The following is a 14,797-nucleotide window of genomic DNA, read 5'->3' on the forward strand; positions in this document are numbered from 1 at the left end:
GAACTTTAGATTAATTTGTGTATTCCTACTTTAGAGATACTCGAATAGGTCAGTACAATGGCAGCCTTTCCATACACACACTAACATTGCGTCTTTTAAAAATAGGTCATTATTTTTAAATGGCCATGTCTGTTTTTACCTAGCCCACACTGATGGAATTACAGACCATTACAATGGAGAAAACCACAGACACATCCAACATCTTAATTGAGAGGCCAAGCAACTTGCACACACACTTTTTACATCATTTTTGGTGTGGTATAAATTATAATACTAATGTCCATTTTCTATTGAACAATGGAATGATTATATACATTGATTAAAGGAGTGTGATCCTACATTGACCACTATTCCAGAGTCAACAGCAACCTCATTCCCCTTTCAAGTAATTTGTTTACAATATTCCTTCAGATATGACTATACAAAATATGTATTTAAGTTCAACTTAAAACAATTTGCTTATTGTTATGTATAATGTGAGCTTTTGATACAAACTGGCTTCTAGGCTTCTTTGTGAATATTGCGCATTTTTACATGTCATTTTCTTATGTTACATCTTCATTATTACAATTACTGTTATATAAATATTGCCTGGAACTTCAACCATTTACTATTCTTCTAATGAAAACGGTCTGGAGGAGGAGGTATGAGAAGTGATAATTTATTGATTTATACTAACAGTTATTGATTAACAATATCTTTTTTACATTTAAGATACATTATTTTTTGATCATTTGCAATACTTTCAGCAAATTGCAAAGCATTAGATCAACAACCTTGATGTATTTATTGCACGAAACACATGCAACAATGAAAGTAAACCTTCAGAAAAATGTACTTTGTCACAGAACGATCAAACACAAGGGCTCCTGGTTATGACCTAATTCTGCCCAGGAGGGCTAAACTGCCATCAGACACAATTGAATGGGTCAATTGAACAAAACCCTTTAGCACGTGAGAATCCAAATCTCACACATCAATTATGATTACACACCTCAATTGTTTGAAACATTTTCATTTTAGTTCAAAACAATCATATATAAATATCTACTCTGAGACACAGCACAGAAACCCATTTTTTGCATATGTAGAGCAATGCGAATTACAATGGGGTATGCAGCCAAGATACATTGCTTGGGGTGAAGTCCATAAAATCTACACAGTATATTTCCTACTGTCAAGGTACAACAAGACAGGGGTCATGACAAGTGAACAGGTACAACATAAAGTGCAAGTTGACACAATCATGAGAAAAACTGAGTATTTTGCAGCACTGTGACTAAAATGTCAAGGTCTACACAACAGTGTTTCGGTCCTCTGGGCTAGAATGTACGCCTTTCTTATGTGGGCCTTCGTCAGGACAGGGAGACTGGGGAATCAGGGTGTTCTGCGTGTGCGTGTCTGCAAGAAGCTGGAGCACGGGAAGAAGTGGGATGAAACCCTGAATCAATCGGGTATCATGATGCGACCATCGCTGGGTACAAAATATACAGGTCCAACCTGTCTGGTGGCAGCAGGATGTATGTCACAACTTTATGGCAGGAAAACTTGTTAGGAGCCTGAATGCCTTGTAGTCTGGATGTTCTCAAGACGTGGAGGCGCCATCGGCTGATTAATGCAGTGGGGTGACTACATATGTTACACATAATCGTGCGCTGCAGGGTGCAATTATTCCCATGTGCAAAGCCCCTCTCTGCTAATTGCACCGTGCAGGGCACGATCGTGTGTAACGTATGTAGTCACCCACATGGCATTTAATCAATATGGTTTGCAGGATAATCTTGCACCAACGCCCTGCAATATCTCTGAAGGTTATCAGATACAGTTTTCAAATATGTCTTTTTAAAATGTTACATGTACCCAGTGGTCGACTTTATGTCAGTACTAATTTAAACATTTGAATCAGATGATTAATCATATCTTTTTACATAGTTTAACTTATATTGTAAGGTCGACAATCATTACATCAACTTTCACAAGATGAACTTTGTGAGATCAAAGATTTTAACATTAAATTCTTTAACAATTTAGTCAATGTTCTTTGAATTTGTTATATACAAGGAATATACTACTGAAGTGGTTGAAATTGAAGAGACACGTGGGCTAGAGCTATACATAAGATATTGTGAAATATCAGTTATCATCCATTTTAACTGTGATGTAATTTTTAATATGTTCTGGTGGTTTCCATGGTGACATTTTGATATATAGATATATATGTAGATATGATTCTTTAAGTGGAAGAGCACATTTCATGGTTTATACAATTTCTAAAAGCTTTTTTTCAACTTGGTCTTATGGTTGGCAAATCCAATTTGACTGTTTCAAGCTAAATTCAGAAAAAAAGGTTACATAACAGAAAGGTTTAAAAGAAAAAGTAGTTTATCAGTTATTTCATTGATATTACCTGTTCATGTTGTAATTCATTTATTCTGTATATGTGCTATAAATTAAGGATTTTTCTCTCTTCGTTTTTAGGCCTAGGAGGAGCAGGAGCATAACGACCCAGACAACTAAACAACCTAATGATGTCCAAACCATTGTCACTGGGGACCTGCTACATTTTGAGGCTCAGCATGGTCTTCACATAATTCAGTGTTGTGATGCGGTTTTTCAGTGGCCGGACTTTTAATTGAATGTCAGCAGTGATCCATGTAAAGTGACCCTGGATCATTGTTACAGCACACGTCACCCAGAAGAAACAGATAACACAGAAGATGCTTCAGAATTGCTTGAAGAACCACTCACACAATCCACACCCTCTAAGAAAATGCTAAGAAAAAATGTTTCCTGTTTCCCCAATACATGTGGACAAATTGGAAATATCAGAAACATAAATAATGGAAGCATCTTCACTACTGATTTAACGATTGTGCTTGTGACATGGACTTCATTCTTCCTAGGGTTGAGGACTTTTCCACCACCATGGAATCGCAAACCAGTATACTTCTGGGCGATTGTCTATTAAAGGAACCAAAATACATTGTATTCGACTTCTGCCTGATTGAGGTTATGAACATGATTAAATGTGATCATAAATTCCATAGAGGGATTTGTGGGGAGACATTACTTGTGTAGTCAATGGCACCAACCTGAAGATCAAGGGTAGCAGTGTACACCACCATAACTCATGTTCATGGTCTGCTCAACCTATACTTGGAAAAGTGGCTGATGGAAATGCACTTTGTTCATCTGCTTTGGTGTTTAGCTGATCAACATACAGTACAATTTCAACTTTAACTTTGTGAGACTCAAGTTCCTTTCAAAAACTCCCCGCTATTTGCCAGGCATGGACACTCAAACAGATGTCAACGGAAATGCTCTCGCTGGCAAAAGGCTCTGGCTTGCTGCTGATGGACAATGTGACAGTCCAGGTTTCTCTGCTAAATACTGCACTTCCAGGACATAGAAACAAAAATAATTGTGTGTCCAGTCGTAGTGCAAGTATCTGAATGTACATCTTTTGTTGCCATGGAAAAATATGGTTTCATTAAATCCATTCGACTTAAGCAATCCAGAGCAATGCAAATAGACCTTATAGCGAATGACAGGCACATTTCAATAGCTAAGTCAATGCAAGAGCAGCTCCCAGACATAAAGCATCAATATAATGTATGGCACTGTTAGGCAGAATCATATGCAGTAAACTTTGGGAACACCAGACACAATTAAGACTACAAGTGCAAGTATAAATTCACCTTTGGTACAAGCCCATACTACACAGTAAAGTTGTAGCGATGGCTGAGCAGCCAGACTTATCTCAAGAGTAAAGTGAGCAGTATCAGAATTTACACAAAGAACAGTAATTGCTATGGTTCAAACAAACACTGACTGAAGGTTTCTGAGTAAAAGAATATACATTTACACAATCATTTGTAAAACAGTTCACTACGTAAAGCAGCAGAAAAATCACATCTTAATATACTACACAACACCCAATCAATTCTGGACAAGTTAAGCTCAAAATGAAGTGTGAGCAAAATGGGACTCCAGCAATTTAAAAAGGGAGGGAAAGACACGGTTATACAAAATTAAGTAGCACCAACAAGTAAGTAAGCAGGGCAATCTAGAAAAGGCTTACTACAATGAGGATTCAAATCAATAGGCCTGGGCCAATGTTAATGGTTCAGAGTCTTTGCAGAGGATCACACAGTTCAGAGTAGCTTGCGGTTAGGTCTTTGCCAAGAGTTCGAAATGAAGTTGTTTGGGAGAAAAGTTACTTAAAAGAGTAGAGAAGGACAAGCACTTGGATTGGTGAAAGATTTAAAACACTTTCACTGCAGTCGGACGGAACGAACAAACAGGTTTGAACAGTAATTTAGAACAAGAAGAATGCTGTAGCTGAGGCAGAAGTTGCTGGCAGATCCTGCAGGCTCATGGTTCCTGAAGCGACTGTTGGACTGACACGAAGGATGAAGACTGGAAGGTCCTGCACTACCAGGGAAGAAACCAGTAGCAGAGCAAAGCAACAAATAAAAGGTGTGCTCCTTAAAACCCAAACAGGGCCTGGTCCTCCTGGCTATCCGGTTCATTGCAGCAATGCACAGCAAATTTGACCAGGGGAGGGAGGCCTTGCTTTGTGTTTGGCAAACTGGTTGGTCCCACCAGCTCAGGGAAGAAGATTCTTTGCAGATCTTCTCTGTCGTCGAAGTTTAAGAGATTCGGACCCGCAGCAGGGTTTCACCGGGAAGTTCAGTAGTTCCAGCAGTCCTCTTCATTCAGCTTCTCTTTGGCTCTCTCGATCCAGTGGCGACTCTGCCTTCCAAGTCCTAGAGACCTGCTTTTTATGCAGTTTCCCCCATTCACACAGCCTGGATGTCAATCACACAGCAGGGTGGCTGTCCTGGCAGGACAGTCAACTAGCCAATCAAACAAGATTGTGACTTGGGTCTCCAGGAAGACCCTGCGCAGGGGCCTTAAAACCCCTCCCTCACATCCTGTCTACCTAGATTCTCAGGCACCTAAGGAGGGCTTCTGTGCAAAGGACTTCAGGCACCAAAGGACGGCGAACAAATGAACCAAAACGTTTGGCGCGCAGAGTAAAACACGAGAAAGACCTTTGCAAAAAAGAAATGGTGAATAAACCCAGCCGGAACCAAATAACAGTAAATGGGGTCCAGCGGATTAAAGTTTGAGGCTACTGACATAGCCTAAAACAGTACCAAGGCTATTTTCATAGACCCCGGTAGGACAAATACGGTAGATACCACTGCCACCAGCCAAATCTTGAAGAAAGGGGAACGAAATAATGTTCAATGAGAAACAGACAAAAAGGGTATAACTATTAACCCTTTCCAGTAGTCTATGTAAGATAGTTTGTACTGGGTCTGTGAATTTAAAAAGACTAATAAATTCAATGGCAACTTTACATGTTCTGGGAGACAGTAGTCAGTCCCAGAAAATGGAGTTTAAAGTGGGAAGTCTGAAAAAGACAACCCTGTGTCACTGCACTAAAGGTGCTGTGTGACACACAGTAAAGAGATGATGCCTATGGAGTAGGTGAGGCTCCACAGTCTATGAACACAAAAATGTTAAACACACAGCAAAACACATGTAAGAGTGGGAAAAAGGCTCACACTCTTACCAGGTGAAAAAAATAAATCCTAGAAATCCAGCAAAGCTGGTGAGGGACTCAGTAGGTAAGAGAAATTAGCCATTCTGGAGAATTCTCCCTAACAGGCACATTGCAAAATCAATTTTGAAAAATAAATTACAGCTGCTGGAGAAAAAAAGGCTACAGAAAAATGTGTAAATTGGTCACAGTCTATCAGCAACCATCTTTGTTGGAGCTCATAAACTTGTGATGTATCTGTAGAGATTCTCCTTGAAAAATTGTGTTCATTAATGCACCATTGTTCTAACATACACTCTTGGGAAAAAAATTACAATTTTCAAGAATGTGCACATGGACCATTGAGCAAGGAGCAGGAACGTATGAAAATGTGGATAGTTACAGGGTCCCGTCCTCACACACCACTTGAGAAGATTGTATATGAGAAACCGCCTTCAAGAGAAATGAGCGGGATGTCTGAGTTCTGCCACACTGGAGATTTGGAGGTGTCTACAATAGGTGCCTAAAGTACAGGCCTAAAAGTTTGCATTTTGGCATAGATGGTATGGAGGCCAGAACAAGATTGGTTGTACTTGCACACAATGAGAGCGTTGGAAGGGAACAAGCAAAAACTGCAGCAATTGTCAGGATGCCTCGTTACAAAAAGGAGTTTAACAAAAGAAGCAAACAGTGGGTGGCAAAGCCAACCTTCCAGCGGACGGATTTTAAATTTGTGAAAGATCTGACATTGAATGTGTTGACCATGCAAACGCATGGAATTGATCCGGATTTTGTTTCCAATGCCGAGTCTGTGCCACGGGACATTGCAAAAGAGGTTTTCCCTCCCAAACTTGAACTTGTTGATTCTCTTCACAATGTTTAACAAAGCCAGTCTCAAGCTTTTGAACAGTGTTTGGAAACTTCATTGTAAAATAAATGGAATAGTATGTCACCTGAGATACAATTGTTAAATAATGTATTTTTAATTAATTACTGTGTGTGAAGTAATGTCACTAAATAGGCCTTAATATTTCTATTTTCTTTTGGGTATGTATTACCATCAATATAATTGATTTAAATTACAACAATACATTTCTGCCTGAATTTTTCAAGTATGTGATTCAAATGAAATCAAATGTCGGAGAGACTGGAGAGCTTAACACCAACAGTTGCCAGGAGCTACTTTTGGCTCAACAGGCCAAGTAATGTAATGCTATAAATTAGCTACTTGACCCTAGTAGTAGCTCCTGGTGAACGGTTACTGCTGGATACCCAGACACTGCTTATAATCCCTGCTTATCCAATCCTAATTTTGAGCCCTGTTTGTAATGAACTCACAATAGTTGAAAATTCTAAGCAGACAATTGGAGCAGCAGACATACATAAACTCAATGTCTCCAGAGCTGTGGTGCTCTCCAGACTAGACTACTGCAACAGCCTCTTCTTCAATCTGCATAGATCCACCCTTTGCCCCCTTCAACTAATCCAGAATAGGACTGCAAGATTTATCAGTGGCCTCAAGCCCAGGGACTGCATCTCTCAAGCCCAAAAATATCTCCTCTGGCTCCTGGTAACCGTGAGGATCAAGTTCAAGACCCCCTGCATCCTCCACAAGGCTTACTAGGGCCAGGGACCCCACTACATCTGTCTCTTTCCCTAAATACCTCCCTCTTAAAGACCATAGCTCATCTACCTTCAATTCTCTGCAGATCAGGTGCTATACGAAGCAGAGGGTGTGGGGTCTCTATGCCCCTATCAGGCTTCTGCCTGATCTCCTCACATTTTGGAAGATTCTCAAGCATCGACTATTCTCTTCTTTACCCCCACCCTGCTAATGCCCCCTCCTGTCACATTGACTGGCTGAATGGTCCCTTCTGAACTCCACAGGGCACCATGCCCTCCTCACACAGTGTACCCCAGAACCCTGTCATCTTGCACTATCCCCCACACCTGCACTTGCCCATCCAGCCCCTTTCCACAGACAAGCCTGGTGGGGTGTGCATTCCTATCGAGCCTGGTCCACCCCGTCCATGTGCTTTGCATGTGGTCCTCACTCCCTGATTCCCCTGGCACTTGCTCACCCATATTAGCCTTCTTCTTCCCCTCCTCCTGCTCCCCCTGCACTTATATACCTCATCTTTCCCCGCACCTCCCTCCCACTTTAGCAGTTTCCCTTCTGCCCTGACTTAGACCTCATCCCTGCCCCTCCCTGCACTTCTTGTTGCTGCTCTTGCATGATCTGAATGACATGAGGCCTAGTAGGACCGTTATATATTTTTTCTGCCCTGCCCCCGTTTTTTGTCTTGTGTTGCCTTGAAACACAATTTCTTGTGTAGGCACTTTACAAATAACCAATAAATAAATTAAGTCTAACCATGCTGGAAAGTACGAATCATGATAAGTGGCTGCAGATAGCAATAGACCAAAGGTGTACATGCCACAGTGTTAGCCTACATTGAAATATTGAGCGAAGGAATATGTCTTGCCAATATGCACTATCAACATGCGCCTGTGTCCTTTGCACATTTACATTTTACTGTGGAGGCCCACATGTGGAGGACAACCAGGCGCACCTGCATCAATGCAGAAATCAATATGATTGCTGGAATTGATATACATAGGAGCCAGTAAGCCTTTCAAAACTGCGGTCATTCGTGGCATGCTGGAATTTTAGTGATGTCAACTTATTTTTCTTTTTATTGTTGCTCATTTCACATGGTGTTTAAAAATTGGTGACAAGGCAGGCGCTCTGTTGCCAGTCAAGTTTTCCTGCATTAGCTTCTCCTCCAAACGGATGTTTTCATGACTCCATTCGTCTTCAGCGAGGCTGTGTTTCTTTGCTTTTTCAGGCGTGTCTTCATTTCCTTTTCAGGTGTGGCAAGTTAATTGACTCTAAGGATTCTGGTACTTGTATTTTTCGCACTTAATTTTTCTTGTAGGTGGCTGGAAACCACTCCCTCCATAGCACAAATCTTCCCTTTGATGGCGGTGGGGGGAAAGCCATGGTTGTGGCTCTCCATTGTAAGGCATGATGGCCCTGCTGCTGCTGCCTTTTGAGCCTGGGACTCCTGGAACAATGTTTCAAAATTGGTGACAAGGCAGGCACTCTGCTGCCAGTCAAGTTTTCCTGCATTAGCTTCTCCTCCAAACGCACGTTTTCATGACACCATCAATATTCAGGGAGGCTGTGTTTCTTTGCTTTTTCATGCGTGTTTTCATTTCCTTTTCAGGTGTGGCAAGTTAATTGACTCTAAGGATTCTGGTACTTGTATTTTTCGCACTTAATTTTTCTTGCAGGTGGCTGGAAACAACTCCCTTCATAGCACAACTCGTCCGCTTGATGGGGGCGGGGGAAAGCCAGAGCTGTGGCTCTCCATTGTAAGGCAAGATGGCCCTGCTGCTGCTGTCTTTTGAGCCCGGGACTCCTGGAACAATGTTTCAAAATTGGTGACAAGGCAGGCGCTCTGCTGCCAGTCAAGTTTTCCTGCATTAGCTTCTCCTCCAAACGCATGTTTTCATGACACCATCAATCTTCAGGGAGGCTGTGTTTCTTTGCTTTTTCAGGTGTGTCTTCATTTCCTTTTCAAGTGTGGCAAGTTAATTGACTCTAAGGATTCTGGTACTTGTATATTTCGCACTTAATTTTTCTTGCAGGTGGCTGGAAACAAATCCCTCAATAGCTTGATAGTTAACATAAAAATGGACTGTGCATATACAATTATATATTGGGTACTGAAATATATTTTTGTATTCTCCATTTTACATAGTTAAATTACACCGATGTGCGCCTTTCATGGATACGGTTTACCACTTGACGGCTTCTTCAACCGTAATTGGACAATAATCATCCACAACGCTTCTGTGATAATCATTATCCGGGACGATCAGCAGACACCAATCTGTTCTTTTGGGGTTGCAATAATAAGAAGCAACATAGCAGCCTATAGGTTCTGAAAACATGCAGATGTGAATGTGCTGCATTTGAAGTTTAAACCACTAATTTCTTCTCTGTAACGGAACACCATGTGCGTCGATCAGAAATCGGTAATGGAAGATAACTTTCTGTGAAGAATGTAAAGACTGGGATTAATCAATCGATGAACGGAGTCAGCATTATATGATCACTGTTCACAGTTGTAAACAAAAAATGAGAACCATGCTATTTTCGCTAGCTATAACCTCTATTGAAAAAAGTTACCCATGTTTTTGTGGACTTAATTACCTCTTTTCAGCAGTATGTCAAAATTAAAAGTACTTATTACGCTCCCGACCATTGCTGTTTTTTTTTCAAAATAAACTTTTTTATCATTTTTGTGAAAAGAAACACAAGTGTTGTTTCTGTTGTGTATGTGTATGTTCCTGGTTCTGTATTAGATAACGTTATGACATTCTAGAGGACAGGGTACGTTTGGATACGCTGTCCACTAACGTCATTAAAATAGGTGGAGCTCATCGTAACAGTCTAGTGATGAAACGGTAGGGGCAGGTTATCTGAATTAATGCCACGGGCACTTGAATTTAGGGCGATGGATCAACGGATAAGATTAGCACAAGATGGCGGTAGCCGATCCTTCGTTTTCACATCTGTTAAAGTGAGAAAAAATCAGGTAAGTTGCATTGGAAGAGTTTTTAAGAATGATGGATGTATGCTCTAAAAATACATGCCCAATCGAGAGAGCCAGTAACATTTCTGACCGAACTACCCCTTTAAAACCTCCCATCAAGCCCACATAAATCATTCTTCTCTGGAAGTATAGTCCCCCCTTTTTAAAGGCAGAGTGGGGAATCTGGAAATTTCATAAACTTTGAAGATGAACTGTGCCTGTTTTACCTTTATGACTGTGTTGGCTCTTCGTTTGTAGAAGTGTGAGTGCTAAGTAGGCATTTTTGCCTCTACACATCCTGGTACTCCTGCAGGGCAGGAGTCAATTTGTGACAGTGGGCATCCCAGGGGAATGAAATTCACAAGCTGGTGTGCCTCTCTTACTCTTAAACAGATGTGCTTCGAGATTTGCTGACTCCATAGCTCTTTTCCCTGCACCTGGCCTAACCTGTCTTAGGTAAGGCATGGTAGTAAGCACAATGCTCACAGGATTTGTTTTTCAAGTCCTTCATGCCTTTCAATGCCCAAAATAAAACAGTTGATGAAAAGCATGATCCTTTCAATTTTCTTGCATTTCCACCTGTCAAAAAGGCATTGCAAATGAGACCCTTAAATGCCCATAGCTGGCAATACCCACCCAGAACCGATCTGGGTGTAAGACTGACATCAATCTTTGACCAATGTGGTTGCTGGTGCCCGGTGTGTGTGTAGGAGTTGGGTATCTACCCGATACTTAGAAGGTTACAAGACCCGTATTTGTGCAGCCCTGCATGACTTCTCAGTGGAGTTTCCATCTAGGAATCAGGGGAGCAGGATGCAAGAAACACGCTACCCATTGCGTCTTGCTTCTTCATTTTGCTTTATAGTGAGCCTATATCATTTGCATTTTATAAATACATAACATTGGCATCCTTTTCCTTGAAATTCGCTCATTCACGTGGTGCATTTAATTGCAATGAACATAGAATCATACCCATGATTAAAAGGTTTTAAAAACTATCCTTCAATAATGTATAATAATAATAATAATAATAATAGTAATAATAATAATACATTATCGGGCCTATGTATACATACACATGGAATGGATTACAGTACACACTGTCTTCAAGCATGATGCACGGAATAGTTTAATGAGGTACATGTGAGACTCGTGGCTGAAAATCCCATCTACACGAAAGGGCGCTATGACCAATTCAGTCCAGTGCAGTAAAAGTGAATCATTCCGCAGGGGAGGGAAAAAAACGTGGCGTCTACGCTGGCAATAATCAGGCAGAGAAAAGACTATACCCAGCGGTTCTGCCTCGCGCAGCCCTTTGTGCAAAACACCAGTGACTGAATGTGGTGGAAAGAGCGACCTTCAATAAAAGCAGAACTAGAAAACACGACCCCGCGTCAGAGATAGAAACGCGGAGAGGCGAGCGGTCTGTGGTGATGGGAGGGAGGATGGATGGATGGGTGGAAATGTACAAGATGGAATAAAGATACGCAGGCGTGTAGCAATAGGTGGGCAGAATGTAAAGTGCAGGTTCTCTTGGGGTTGGGCAATTTTTTCTCAGAGGAGAAAGACGTGGGACTAATCAAGGGGTTTGGGGGAAAACAATAATTGCCCGCTCTTCGCTCTGGACATAAGAGCGTTGCTCAGACTTCCCCACCACCCTTTCGACGTGGAACCGAAATACAGCGAAGGAATCAACGCTTGAATTTAGAATAACTCCCAAAAAACGGAATATTAAATACACGGTTGAGATATCGTTGCCTGCCACCTGACTGCACCGGCCCGGCTCTCTTGGGCGGCCTCGCGGTGCCTGGCAAAGTGGTGCCCTCTTGAAGTGCACCCACACACTCTCCCGTCGGCTCTTTGCGCAGCCTTACAAAAACTATGGAGCATGCAGCACAAGTACAGGAAGAGCGAATCGCCGGTGCCCCCGTGGCACAGCCTCTGCCCATCCGCAAGCATGGCTGGGTGAGCGCACCTTTCCGAGCAAGTGTATTGTCCTGTTAAGGCTGGCTCTCTGTCGGGTGACGCAACAGCTTCAACGCACTTCCCATGGCACGCAATAATCACGAGCAGAGGTGCTGCCAGGGGCCCATGCAAGAAAACTGTGTTCTTTAGTAAATACAACTGGAATGCCCCACTGCCTCGTGCCTTCCACTGCCACATACCTGTCTCCACAGAAAGGCGTGGGTGCTCCCTCTCCCCAACGTCTGCTTTGGAAGGACCCTATCCACCAGTTCCAGTTGTAATCCGTGCCAGTCTTCAATTGGCACCCCCGTAATATTCACTCAGCTGCGGATAATCCCTGGGGCCATGCCATGGGCCAGCCCCGTGCACTGCGACCCGCACACACAGGCAGGCGGTGGGTAGGATCCGTTCCCTCCACTCCCCCGTGCTCACTATGCGCTGCCTCGGTAGTGGCGATGACAAGGACCTCCCTGCCACCTGCAGGCTGCCAGGGAGGACATGGGGGCACCAGTGCGCGCGGAGGTAAAGGGGGAGCGTGGGAGAAGAGCTCCGTTCATTGCTCGAGTCTCAGGAGGTAGGAGAAGCTGCGGGCATCCTGTGCGGGATAGGGAGGTGCGGGGCGGGAGGGGTCTAGCTCCCGGCTGACAGGTGTGGGTGCGCCGGGGAGGAGCGGGGCAGAGGCGGCACAGGACCTCACTAGAACTCCAGGCTGCAGACAGGCAGAGGAGGGGGCGCGGGGCTGCTCTCAGACTCCACTGCAGGCTCCCGCCAGCGCCAGTTGAATTGCTGTGCATGTGTCTCTGCAGACTATTCCTCACCCGGAGCTGCCGCTGCCGCCGCCGCCGCCTCTCCACAGCCCACACTTGACCGGGCAGCTGCCTTTAACCCCTTCGGCGCCTTCTCCCGTAGGAAGGGGGCTTTTCCCCACCGTAAATGCCGATGGATGGGCATAGATAGATGGGCCGCTTGCAGAAGTGTTGCTTTTCGTTTTAACGCAAGCTGTTTAGTTTATTAAACGTGAATTGTTGCCCGACGCTTGATACAAAGACTGAGCTTTTTTTCCTCTTTAAAATGTTACAAGTGCACCCATTGAGTTAAATCCGCGAACACAGAAGCTGCTTCAGAATTACATTGGAATCAATCAAAGAGGGTATCGTTATCTGGTAAAGAGGGGCTCCTCCAGGCGCATGTCATGACCCTCTGCGGGGGGAATGACGGGTGATCAGAAAACGGCGTCTAACCAACAAGACACCGTCAGCCTGGGGAAGCTCTGACCCCCACCCCCCCCCCCCCCCCCACGGCACCCCCCCTTTGGCATCGGAGCGTGGACCTGCTCCGTGACGCCGGAGACGCAAGTTTGGTGCGAGCAAGGAAGTCATTTTAATCAATTCCGAAGCTGCGGTTCTGACAAGCGAGGCTCGGAGCTTTATGCAAATGCGATGCACCAATGCTTTTAAGAAGCTGCTGTTCACACGTGTGCAGATGAAACTGTGAATCTTCTTTTAAATGGCATTTTCGAAAATGGTTCTATGCGCTGGAGAATAGGAAAGCGGCTCTTTATGAACACAATCCCGTCACAATATTTCTTCCATAATTGCTCACTGAAACACTCGGGTGCGTGCTGCTGTACTTAGTTCCTTTGCATATCAAAGACCACATTAGTTCCACATTGCCTGCGCAAGCTCAAAGCAGTTGAGGCATAACACAGCACCTCCAAAAGCGATCGAAAATGCTCCTGTTCTCATTTTCTTCGAGCTATTTGCCTTCAATTTGAAAGGAATGGCAGTGTATTACACAAGCACTGGCTTTCGGAAGTTAGTTACGAATCTGGTAATAACGCTTTAGAAAATGACTCACAACGCTGCGTCTACGGGGGCACAACACATCCATATTATATCAGAAACCGTAATGCTGCCCTTATTTTTCAGGCCATCAACACGTATCAGAGTACATTAACGACACCACAACTGCGTTGTAATAGACACTATCACGCCAGGTCGTGACTACCCATTGTTTGCACTGCTCTTTTGACACCACAGGGCTCTCTTTAAGTAACGCAGGCGCTCCGACGTCATACTGCTGTGCTCCCTTGCATAACTCTTGCTTTTCTCCCTATAGGAGAGGTTGGACTATGCACAGAAAGCATACCATGACTCACACTGCAGCTTGCAGAAAAAGACAAGCACGGGCAAAGCCAAAGTTGTGGCTTTCGTGTAGTGAGTACGTTGTATTTGTTGCTTGGTATTCATATCTCATGCGTCAGCACTAGTGCAATGTTCGATATACTAGCCCCATACGCCTAGACACTGCCCTCATTTGCCAGGCATTGTATTGCTATTCTTAGGCAGTCTGATCATATGGCGGTCATTGGCATCGGATACCAGGGAACGCCATCATGTACTCACACACTTGTCGGGGATTGTCATTGTATGCCCAAGTACTGACACAATTGTCTAGGTATTGCCATCTTATGCTTACGTACTTGTAGCGTGCTGACGGACTAGTGAAGAGAGACGAGTACGTGGATACTAGTTATTTATTGAGTAAACTGGTGTGCAAGGAGCTCCCCCTCTCTCTTCTTCTCTCTCATCCCTCTCTTTGAACCGCCCACTCTCTCTCTCCAGGTTCTCCTCCCAGAACCCCCCGCTCCAGAATCCTCATCATGGATCTAAGCAAT

General features: G+C 43.7%; 1 protein-coding gene across 6 annotated transcripts in view; it reads right to left on the minus strand.

Annotated features, from left to right (window-relative positions):
• Window positions 1-13,271, minus strand: part of HTR2C (5-hydroxytryptamine receptor 2C) — a 4,576,123-nt gene extending 4,562,852 nt beyond the window's left edge. For all 6 annotated transcript variants that reach the window (XM_069612886.1, XM_069612885.1, XM_069612883.1 and 3 more), the window contains exon 1: window positions 12,321-13,271. The gene's annotated coding sequence lies outside the window, so the exon portion shown is untranslated. The remainder of the gene's footprint in view (window positions 1-12,320) is intronic.
• Window positions 13,272-14,797: the final 1,526 nt, after the last annotated feature.

Source organism: Ambystoma mexicanum, chromosome 5p (genome assembly GCF_040938575.1).
Source record: "Ambystoma mexicanum isolate Mex_15411 chromosome 5p, UKY_AmexF1_1, whole genome shotgun sequence".
Taxonomy (NCBI): Eukaryota; Metazoa; Chordata; class Amphibia; order Caudata; family Ambystomatidae; genus Ambystoma; species Ambystoma mexicanum.